The sequence below is a fragment of the Salvelinus sp. IW2-2015 genome, linkage group LG17 (genome assembly GCF_002910315.2).
Source record: "Salvelinus sp. IW2-2015 linkage group LG17, ASM291031v2, whole genome shotgun sequence".
Classification (NCBI taxonomy): domain Eukaryota; kingdom Metazoa; phylum Chordata; class Actinopteri; order Salmoniformes; family Salmonidae; genus Salvelinus; species Salvelinus sp. IW2-2015.
In genome coordinates this window covers 14,602,592-14,614,598 of record NC_036857.1, presented here as the reverse complement: position 1 = coordinate 14,614,598, position 12,007 = coordinate 14,602,592, and the positions used below count along the sequence as shown (strand labels likewise).

Below are 12,007 nucleotides of genomic sequence, written 5' to 3'. Positions count from 1 at the left end.
TGTATTAAAAATCTCCTAACGTGTTCTCCTCATCCCTCGTCTGTCTGTCCAGAGGGCACAGGGAGGTTGTTCTTTGAGTTCTACCGCCTGCTGAGTGAGGCCAAGCCCAAGGAGGGCGAGGACCGCCCATTCTTCTGGATGTTCGAGAACGTGGTCGCCATGGGCGTCAACGACAAGAGGGACATCTCTCGTTTCCTCGAGGTTTGTTATATCCACAATATCAATACAATACAGGTGACAATCTGAGGTCTTTGGCATTACTTCATTAGAGCGTTTCAAAAGTTGTTGTAGTCTTTATATGTCGTTGCGGACTCGCAACATAACACAAAGGCGTTGTGAAGAGCGAAAATGTATAACCCATGATAGATAGCTGTGGTATGTTAAATGAAACACCTACCTGTGTGTGTGTCCGTGTCCGACAGTGCAATCCAGTGATGATCGATGCCATTGAGGTGTCTGCGGCTCACAGGGCTAGGTACTTCTGGGGCAACCTACCAGGGATGAACAGGTGTGTGATGCCCACAGTCTMCTTGTTTTCCTATAATAACACAATCTTTCATATTCCTGTTTTTAATTTACAATACAAAAATGACCTAATTGCATGGTTGGTAACTACACAGTTTTATATCTTATGAATTACTTTTACTTTGGTAGTTGTCAATTGTGTTGAAATAAATGCCAGAAAGTACACATTGTTACCAATTGAAATCTAGTGGAAACAGTACCGTAAAATAAATGGCCATTTATGGATATCTCTTGGCGTATTCCATATCACATTCCCATTGTTCATGTGCCAGGCCTCGGTGTGCATCTGGGATGGACAAGCTAGAGCTACAGGACTGTCTGGATCATGGCCGTGTGGCTAAGGTAACACTATCTACCTTTTCTTCACTCAGTGGAACTGGTCAAAAATCAATAAGTGGTTTTATTTCAGTATATTRCAATATACACTCAGTGGCCAGTTTATAAGGTACCCCCATCTAGTACCGGATGGGACCCCCCTTGGCCTCGAACTGCCTGAATTCTCCGGAACATTGACATGTTGCTCAATTGGTATTAAGGGACCCAGCGTGTGCCAGTAAAACATTCCCAACAACATTACACCACCACCACCAGCCTCTACCGTTGATACCACGATTCTTGCCATTCTCCTTCGACCTTTCATCAATTAGCGGTTTTGGCCCGCTGGCTGGATGTTTTTTGTTTGTAGCACCATTCTCGGTAACTCCTGTCGTACATGAAAGCCCAGGAGGCTGGCCGTTTCTGAGATACTGGATCCGGCACGCCTGGCATAGATGATCATACCACGCTCAAAGTTGCTTAGGTCACTCGTTTTGCCCATTCTAACGTTCAATCGAACAGTAACTGAATGTCTCGATGCCTGTCTGCCTGCTTTATATAGCAAGCCACGGCCACATTAACCATTTTCGTGAATGGGATGGTGTAGCCAATAAACTGGCCACTGAGTGTATATTTCACAATATCCCACAGAAAACACACACTACATGACCAAAAGTATGTGGACACCTGCTTGTCAAACATCTCATTCCAAAATCATGGGCAATAATATGCAGTTGGTCCCCCCTTTGCTACACTAACAGCATCTACTCTTCTGGGAAGGCTTTCCATTAGATGTTGGAACATTGCTGCGGGGACTTGCTTCCATTCAGCCACAAGAGCATTAGTGAGATCGGGCACTGATGTTGGGCGATTAGGCCTGGCTCGCAGTCGGCATTCCAATTCATCCCAAAGGTGTTTGATGGGGTTGATTGAGGTCACGGCTCTGTGCAGGCCAGTCAAGTTCTTCAACACCAATCTCAACAAACCATTCCTGTATGGACCTCGCTTTGTGCACTGGGGCATTGTCATGCTGAAACAGGAAAGCGCCTTCCCCAAACTGTTGCCACAGAGTTGGAAGCACAGAATCGTCTACAATGTCATTGTATGTTGTAGCGTTAAGATTTCCCTTCATTGGAACTAAGGGGCCAAGCCCAAACCATGAAAAACAGCCCTAGACGATTATTCCTCCACCACCAAACTTTACAGTTGGCACTATGCATTGAGGAAGGTCCGTTTTCCTGGCATTCGCCAAACCCAGATTCGTCCGTCGGACTGCCAGATGGGGAAGCGTGATGAGTCCAATGGCAGCGAGCTTTACACCACTCCAGCCGACGCTTGGCATCACACATGGTGCCGGCGCCGACCGAGATGGCCGCCTCGCTTCGCGTTCCTATGAAAATATGCAGTATTTTGTTTTTTTATGTGTTATTCCTTACATTGGTACCCCAGGTAATCTTAGGTTTCATTACATACAAGTTGGGAGGAACTACTGAATATAAGAGCAACGTCAACTCACCATCGTTACAACCAGGAATATGACTTTCCCGAAGCGGATCCAGTGTTTTGCCTTCCCCCAATACAATGGATCTGATCCCAGCCGGCGACCTAAGCGACGCCGTAAAAGGGGCAAACGAAGCGGTCTCCTGGTCAGGCTTCGGAGACGGGCACATCGCGCTCCACTCCCTAGCATACTACTCGCCAATGTCCAGTCTCTTGACAATAAAGTTGATGAAATCCGAGCAAGGGTAACATTCCAGAGAGACATCAGAATTGTAACGTTCTCTGCTTCACGGAAACATGGCTCACTCAAGAGACGCTAACGGAGTCGGTGCAGTCAGCTGGTTTCTTCAGCATCGCGCCGACAGAAACAAACATCTTTCTGGTAAGAAGAGGGGCGGGGGTGTATGCCTTATGATTAACGAGACGTGGTGTGATCATAACAACATACAGGAACTCAAGTCATTCTGTTCACCTGATCTAGAATTCCTCACAATCAAATGTCGACCGCATTATCTACCAAGGGAATTCTTTTCGATTATAATCACAGCCTTATATATTCCCCCCCAAGCAGACCATCGATGGCCCTGAACGAACTTTATCTGACTCTTTGTAAACTGGAAACCACACACCCTGAGGCTGCATTCATCGTAGCTGGGGATTTTAACAAGGCTAATCTGAAAAACAAACTCCCTAAATTCTATCATCATGTCGATTGTGCTACCAGGGCTGGTGTAACCTTGGATCATTGTTATACTAACATCCGCGACGCATATAAGGCCCTCCCCCGCCCTCCTTTCGGAAAAGCTGACCACGACTCCATTTTGTTGCTTCCAGCTACAAACAAGAAACTAAAACAACAAGCTCCCTCGCTCAGGTCTGTTCAACGCTGGCCGACCAATCTGATTCCACGCTTCAGAACTGCTTCGATCACGTGGATTGGGATATGTTCCGCATTGCGTCCAACAACAATATTGACGAATACACTGATTCGGTGAGCGAGTTCATTAGAAAGTGCATTGACAGTGTCGTACCCACGCAACGATTAAAACATTCCCAAACCAGAAACCGTGGATTGATGGCAGCATTGCGCTGAAACTGAAAGCACGAACCACTGCTTTTAACCAGGGCAAGGTGACCGGAAACATGACGAATACAAACAGTGTAGCTATTCTCTCCAAGGCAATCAAACAAGCTAACTCCCAGTATAGAGACAAAGTAGAGTCGCAATTCAACAGCTCAGACACAAGAGGTATGTGGCAGGGTCTACAGTCAATCACGGATTACAAAAAGAAAACCAGCCCGTCGCGGACCAGGATGTCTTGCTCCAGACAGGCTAAATAACTTTTTGCTCGCTTTGAGGACAATACAGTGCCACTGACACGGCCCACTACCAAAACCTGCGGGCTCTCCTTCATGCAGCCAAGGTGAGTAAAACATTTAAACGTGTCAACCCTCGCAAGGCTGCAGGCCCGACGGCATTCCAGCCGCGTCCTCAGAGCATGCGCAGCCGCTGGCTGTGTGGTTTAAGGACATATTCAATCAATCCTTATCCCAGTCTGCTGTTCCCACATGCTTCAAGAGGGCCACCATTGTTCCTGTTCCCAAGAAAGTTAAGCTAACTGAGCTAAACGACTACCGCCCGTAGCACTCACTTCCGTCATCATGAAGTGCTTTGAGAGATAGTCAAGGACCATATCACCTCCACCCTACCTGACACCCTAGACCCACTCCAATTTGTTACCGACCCAATAGGTCCACAGACGACGCAATCGCAACACACTGACACTGCCCTAACCCATCTGGACAAGAGGAATACTATGTGAGAATGCTGTTCATCGACTACAGCTCAGCATTTAACACCATAGTACCCTCCAAACTCGTCATCAAGCTCGAGACCCTGGGTCTCGACCCCGCCCTGTGCAACTGGGTCCTGGACTTCCTGACGGGCCGCCCCCAGGTGGTGAGGGTAGGTAACAACATCTCCACCCCGCTGATCCTCAACCCGGGGCCCCACAAGGGTGCGTTCTGAGCCCTCTCCTGTACTCCCTGTTCACCCACGACTGCGTGGCCATGCACGCCTCCAACTCAATCATCAAGTTTGGGGACGACACTACAGTGGTAGGCTTGATTACCAACAACGACGAGACGGCCTACAGGGAGGAGGTGAGGGCCCTCGGAGTGGGTGTCAGGAAAATAACCTCACACTCAACGTCAACAAAACAAAGGAGATGATTGTGGACTTCAGGAAACAGCAGAGGGAGCACCCCCCTATCCACATTGACGGGACAGTAGTGGAGAAGGTGGAACGTTTTAAGTTCCTCGGTGTACACATCACGGACAAACTGAATTGGTCCACCCACACAGACAGCGTTGTGAAGAAGGCGCAGCAGCGCCTCTTCAACCTCAGGAGGCTGAAGAAATTCGGCTTGTCACCAAAAGCACTCACAAACTTCTACAGATGCACAATCGAGAGCATCCTGTCGGGCTGTATCACCGCCTGGTACGGCAACTGCTCCGCCCACAACCGTAAGGCTCTCCAGAGGGTAGTGAGGTCTGCACAACGCATCACCGGGGGCAAACTACCTGCCCTCCAGGACACCTCACCACCCGATGTCACAGGAAGGCCATAAAGATCATCAAGGACACAACCACCAAGCCACTGCCTGTTCACCCCGCTATCATCCAGAAGGTGAGGTCAGTAAAGGTGCATCAAAGCAGGGACGAGAGACTGAAAAACAGCTTCTATCTCAAGGCCATCGACTGTTAAACAGCCACCACTAACATTTAGCGGCGCTGCCAACATACTGACTCAACTCAGCCACTTTAATAATGGGAATTGATGGAAATTATGTAAAAATGTACCACTAGCCACTTTAAACAATGCCACTTAATATAATGTTATCATACCCTACTTACTCATCTCATATGTACACTGCTCAAAAAAAATAAGGGAACACTGTAACTCCAAGTCAATCACACTTCTGTGAAATCAAACTGTCACTTAGGAAGCAACACTGATTGACAATAAATTTCACATGCTGTTGTGCAAAGGGAATAGACAACAGGTGAAATTATAGGCAATTAGCCAGACACCCCCAAAAAGGAGTGATTCTGCAGGTGGTGAACACAGACCACTTCTCAGTTCCTATGCTTCCTGGCTGATGTTTTGGTCACTTTTGAATGCTGGCGGTGCTTTCACTCTAGTGGTAGCATGAGACGGAGTCTACAACCCACACAAGTGGCTCAGGTAGTGCAGCTCATCCAGGATGGCACATCAATGCGACTGTGGCAAGAAGGTTTGCTGTGTCTGTCAGCGTAGTGTCCAGAGCATGGAGGCGCTACCAGGAGACAGCCATTACATCAGGAGACGTGGAGGAGGCCGTAGGAGGGCAACAACCCAGCAGCAGGACCGCTACCTCCGCCTTTGAGCAGGAGGGGCACTACCAGAGCCCTGCAAAATGACCTCCAGCAGGCCACATGTGTAAAGTCAGGCAGGATTTAGGCTACCAACTGCCTAGCCAGTTGTAGCTCAATCTTGGGTGCAATGATCACATTCTCGCACTGACTGACTGTGTTGAGGCTCATTGATTTAGCGTTACGTTAGCCTACATGCTACACTAGCAAAGTTATAAATTATATAGCTGTCGGCTATATTAGCCACGACTTACCGTTCTTTGTGTAATTTTCTTCCTGCATGTTTTGCAAGGTGCAATCCGTTTTTTGTTGATACAGCATAGTCTTTATATCTGAAAATAATAATTTGAGGTATCATCTTTCCAAGCGCTCCATCTGAATTCACCCGCCGACGTTCCTCTGCACTGCCACGTGCAACTTTTTCTCAGCTGGCACAATTTGATTGGCTGCTGTCCAGTTCAAACTGTAATCTGTTAAATGAAGAGTTGGCGCGCTGCACACTTTTGTTTTTAATAGCATCATTTTTATATATTTGGGCTTGGGGAGGGTATCAAGTGAGTTCGAGTCAAAAGGCTCAAGTCCAAGTTAAGTCACRAGTCATTGGTGTTAAAGTCAAAGTCAGGTTGCAAGTCATCATATTTCTGACTCGAGTTTGACTCGAGTCCAATTCATGTGACTCGTGTCCACACCTCTGGAAGAGACTCAAACACAGGCACAGACACATGCATACACACACTTGATAACATACGCACTATACACACACGTACACATGGATTTTGTATTGTAGATATGTGGTAGTGGCCTGAGGGCACACACTTAATGTAAAATTATATAACTGCCTTAATTTTGCTGGACCCCAGGAAGAGTAGCTGCTGCCTTGGTAATTTCCACTTATTTTAGAAGAAATAGTGAATCGAGCAAGAGGGCCAATATTTTGATCGCATCTGTATAGTGTTAATATGAGTGTGTATTTTCTCTGTCCTGTAGTTTGGAAAGGTGCGCACCATCACCACGCGCGCCAACTCCATCAAGCAGGGCAAAGACCAGCACTTTCCCGTCATGATGAATGGCAAAGAGGACATCCTGTGGTGCACTGAGCTGGAGAGGTGAGACCAATGATGTGTATAAACACTGGATGACTAACAGGAAGAGCTGTATTGAAGCCACGCACAGTCATCTTGGTACTCCTCCTCAATTGTAAAAAAAGATTTTGGAAGCTATAGAAATGCTTTTATTAATGTCTACATTCGTTTTTGACACATTTATTCTATTACAAACACCTTCATGTATGCTTTTAAATTATATTATGTGAGCTAAACATAAAAATAAAAAATTATTAAAAATATAAAAACATTTTCCTTAATGTATTTTATAGAGTACTAATGTTACTGTCCCCTCTACAACAAACAAAAAACTTAAATACACAGAATTTTGTCCTTAGAATTAAAATACTGTAGAATTCCATGTATTACTATGGAGGACTGCTCCTAAAAGGGTGTGCCAATATGGCCAACCGGTAGCTTCAAAGCCTCTCATTGGCTAATACATAGCATTAGCAATCCAGGTTTTATAAATATCATTGGGTGAGACCAAGACCCACAATTCTATTCAGACTGTGCCGCTCACATGTTTAGAAACTGTTCTAATTCTCTGTTCCCTCCAGGATCTTTGGCTTCCCGGTCCACTACACAGATGTGTCCAACATGGGCCGCGGTGCCAGGCAGAAGCTTCTGGGCAGGTCCTGGAGCGTACCTGTCATCAGACACCTGTTTGCCCCTCTGAAGGACTACTTTGCATGTGAATAGTGCCCTCCCTAACCAACCTCTCTGTAGTTCCACACCTCCCTCTACTGCTACCCCATGAGGAGGATCTGCAAATCAAATGTATTTATAAAGCCCTTTTTACATCAGCTGATGTCACAAAGTGCTATACAGAAACSCAGCCTAAAMCCCCAAACAGCAAGCAATGCAGGTGTAGATCTGCACCCTTTGGCCTCCTCCAATCATGAGGCTGAGGAGTAGGACACAAGATCGTGCGGGTACACATGGTGACTCCGCTCTCACCCCTCTCCGTTCAGCCATGATGTTTTCTTCCAACACTCTAAAAATACCCTACACAAAAAAAATCGAAGGAGCCAGACCTGCCTTTCACTGAGCGAAACCAGCACTGATAAGGGGACCATTTGAGGGTCTTACTTTTATAGCCTTCCTTTTAACAAAAGGCTGGTCTGAGAGTGACATGGAAAGTACCACTGATTGTCAATCAGAAGTGCCAATGCTAAGTTAGACAATCTTGTTATCCCCTGGTAGGCAAAAGCCAAAGTGTTATTTTAGGGTTTTAAGGCTTTATACACTGCTTTTACTTCTTAACAAATTACTTCCCCTCATGTTGTCTGAGTGGATTTGTTGTGATCACAAAATCAGACATATTTTTTGTATTTTCACAAAAGTGAAAAGATATTAGACAACAATAGGACAAAGTGACAGTAACAGACGAGCGTAACAAAGAAAAAATAAAACAAATTATAATTATATATACAAACATCCAGTAAAAAAAATAATAATAATGAGACATTGGGTCATATGCCGTAGGCTACATATTATACATTACGTGTGAAACATTATATAAGGATTATATAGAGATTCAATCAATGTGATGTGGGGGGAGATTCTCCATATAGTCAAAAGGTTGCCAAATTCTGTAAAATGTCTAATTTATTCCTCAAGCAGTTATGCCACACTGATTTTCTAAAACTAGAGAAACTTTTATATAAGAATTTATAGATCTCTTTATCAATGAGTAGACATTTTTGTTTCATTTTCATGATGTCAACATTGGGAAATGTACATGTTCTTCTCCCAAATGCCAATGTGACGTAATACTTGAATCAATACAAAAATGTCCAATCGAGCTGAGAGACAGAATGAAGAAGGCTCCGTTCTCAGCCATGCCAAAATACATTAAAAATTTACTGTAAAATCAATACAAAGACGTAAAGACATCTCAATATTGGACATTTTGACATTTGTCATGTGCTACTGTTCTAAAGTATCCATATTCTTTAACTGGAAGTTAGTTTTTGCTTTCACCAAATATAAGTGAGTTACCTCATCATCCAGGGCATCTGAAAACCATCTTGGCTATCTGTACAAAAAGTCACTGGAATGTTTTATAGAAATGGTATACTTCATTTTTATACTGTATATATGAAAATGTTTACAAGATTTAAAAAATATTTGATTGGACTTTGGGAGTTTCATTGTCCTAATGTCATCTTAAATTTATATTTTTAAATCTGTAAATTTAAGTGGTTGATAAACCCCAGTATGGTGCATAGATATCCTTCACCATTGTTAAAGTGCTCTGAACTTCAGATTGAAGTACAATATACACTTATTTTGTCTACTCATTTTGGCTACTTTTGTAGCCCTTTTTTGTTTTGGTAAATGAATGTGGAGAGTTTGCTGTGCAGTTTTAAAATACTGGACATTTTTTACATAGCATATGTTCACAGTGGAGACCTGCCAGTTATTTGTTTTTTACTGAGTACTACTCAGTACTACTCACTCGTTCATGGTGCCTTTTAGCAGTCTGTTCAAAGAGCTTACTTTAGTAAAACACTGACTATATGTCATAACCAGCACTTGCTTTACTTCAAAGGTTATTTTACTAAGATACCAAAATACACAAGATGTTTACATGCTTTATTAATAGCACTGTATCCTTTTAATTTTGATAAATGTCATGCTTTTGATTTTGAATATTCAAAATGTTTTTTCTATTATTTTAATGGCTTTTTAGAACTACACCTTCAACATWTTTTGTTTTATATACTCAGATCTTCTGCTTACTTAAAACAAAATCTGAAGTAATAGCACAATATATACAGTGCCTTCAGAAATTATTCATACTCCTTGATTTATTCCACATACTGTTGTGTTACAGCCTGAATTCAAAATGGATTAAATCGATTTTTTTCCTTACCCATCTACACATAATACCCCATAATGACAAAGGGAAAACATGTTTTTAGACATTTTTGCACATTTATTGAAAATGAAATAAYCAATTTACATAAGTATTCACACCCCTGAGTCAATACTTTGTAGAAGAACCTTTGGCAGCGATTACAGTAAGTATTTCTGGGTAAGTCTCTAAGAGCTTTCCACATCTAGATTGTGCAACGTTTGCTCATTATTATTTTTTWAAATTCTTCAAGCTCTGTCAAATTGGTTGTTGATCATTGCAAGACAACCATTTTCAGTGTCTTGTCATATATTTCCAAGTAAATTTAAGTCAAAACTGTAACTCGGCCACTCAGGAATATTTGTTATTTTCTTGTCAAGTAACCAGTGTAGATTTGGTTTTGTGTTTTAGGTTATTGTCCTGCTGATAGGTGGAGAGCAGACGGAACCAGATTTAGCCTGTGCTGAGCTCCATTCTGTAGATTTTTTTTAATCCTGAAAAACTCCCCAGTCCTTAACGATTACAAGCATACCCATAAGATGATGCAGTCACCACTATGCTTGGAAATATGGAGAGTGGTACTCAGTAATGTTTTGTATTCAGGACAAAAATGTATTGCTTTGCCCACATTTTTTGCAGTGTTACTTTAGTGCCTTGTTGCAAACAGGATGCATGTTTTCGAATATTTTTATTCTGTACAGGCTTCCTTCGTTTCACGCTGTCAATTAGGTTAGTATTATGGAGTAACTACGATGTTGTTGATCCATCCTCAGTTTTCCTTCCTCTGCGGCAACTGAGTTAGGAAGAATGCCTGTATCTTTGTAGTGGCTGGGTGTATTGATACACCATCCAGAGTGTAATTAATAACTTAACCATGCTCAAAGGGATATTTAATGTCCCTTTTGTAAGCACATTTTTATTCCTGAACTTATTTTGGCTTGCCCTAGCTAAGGGGTTCAATACTTAATGACTCAAGAGATTTCAGCTTTTCAATTTTAATTAATTTGATTAAACATAATACCACATTGACATTATGGGGTATTGTGTGTAGGCCAGTGATAAAATGTGTAAAAAGTCAAGGGGTGTGAATACTTACTGAAGGCACTGTATAATGCTTGCTTGTGATGTATTATTTTATCAAGCGTTTTAGAACAAGATTAATCAATAGGCTTTTTTGTATGTTAGATTTGCAACATCTTTTTATATATATATATATATGATTTATATTTTGTGAAAAATACTTTCTCCAATAATACTGTACTTCCATTGTGCATTCAAATGTTTTTAAACTAAACGTGTTTGAAGAGGGAGTTATTCAAAAAGATCTGTCTCCTATTTTTGTACTTGTGTACTGTTTGGAAAGGCAGCAAGAAAGTATTTCTTTGTACTCGATATATGTTACTTCTATTCAATAAAAATGGCTTTAATTATGTTCTTTACTATGTTGGTTTTCCTTGTAATTTCAACAGTAAAACATTGTAGAATCCACCTTAAAATACCTTAAATGTGTTTTACAGCATTAATGCTGTAGATTGCACTGCATATGGGTATAATGCTGAAAAATACTGTTATTAACTGTAATTGTAAGCCTCCTGTAAAAATGACTAACTTACTGTATTTCTTTACAGTAGTATATGCTAAGAAAAGCAACTTCTGCTAGTCAAAACCGCCAGACCTGCCCTGAGAACAGTCTTGGTTCAACTATGGGATACAACGCTCTTTCTCTCTCTCACACACACACCACAGATGTTTGGCGCCGCATTCATTACTCATGCAAAAAAAAAAAAATGTGGCGAACTACAGTTTTGCTTGTGGGGTAGAGTGCCCTTGCACCAAAGCATCACAACTTGTTACACTACCCAGACCTCATCCTGCAATTTGGGTGACTCATTCGTTTGTGGACACCAAGGTTTGAGAGCAAGCACTCCTACTTCAAGGAGTGAGCCAGAAAACTTGCCTGAGAGCCACCAGTTACTCCAATCTTACTTATGCAGCGGCCAATTGTTTCCACATAGTATTGAAGTTGTTGGTGTCATTAATTAATTTGAGGAGCAATTATTTAACAACGCCATTCAGGGACCTCTTCAGTCAAAAGTGTTCACAAAGCAAAGCACTGTAGAGATGTTCAAAATTGTATACAAAGTAAAAACATACACTAAAGGCCTTGTAATGGGAGAAATTGATGACGGATACATATTTGGAAAGATCTCACTGATTCTGGTCAGAGAATCACAGGTTAATTTTATTGTTGGGGTGTATCAGTCGCACTGTAACGCACTGGTCGATC

The 12,007-nt window shown here is 42.4% G+C and overlaps 1 pseudogene; it reads left to right on the top strand.

Annotated features, from left to right (window-relative positions):
• The window catches only part of LOC111976522 (DNA (cytosine-5)-methyltransferase 3B-like), an 83,976-nt pseudogene extending 72,817 nt beyond the window's left edge, over positions 1-11,159 (top strand).
• The last annotated feature ends 848 nt before the right edge of the window (positions 11,160-12,007 follow it).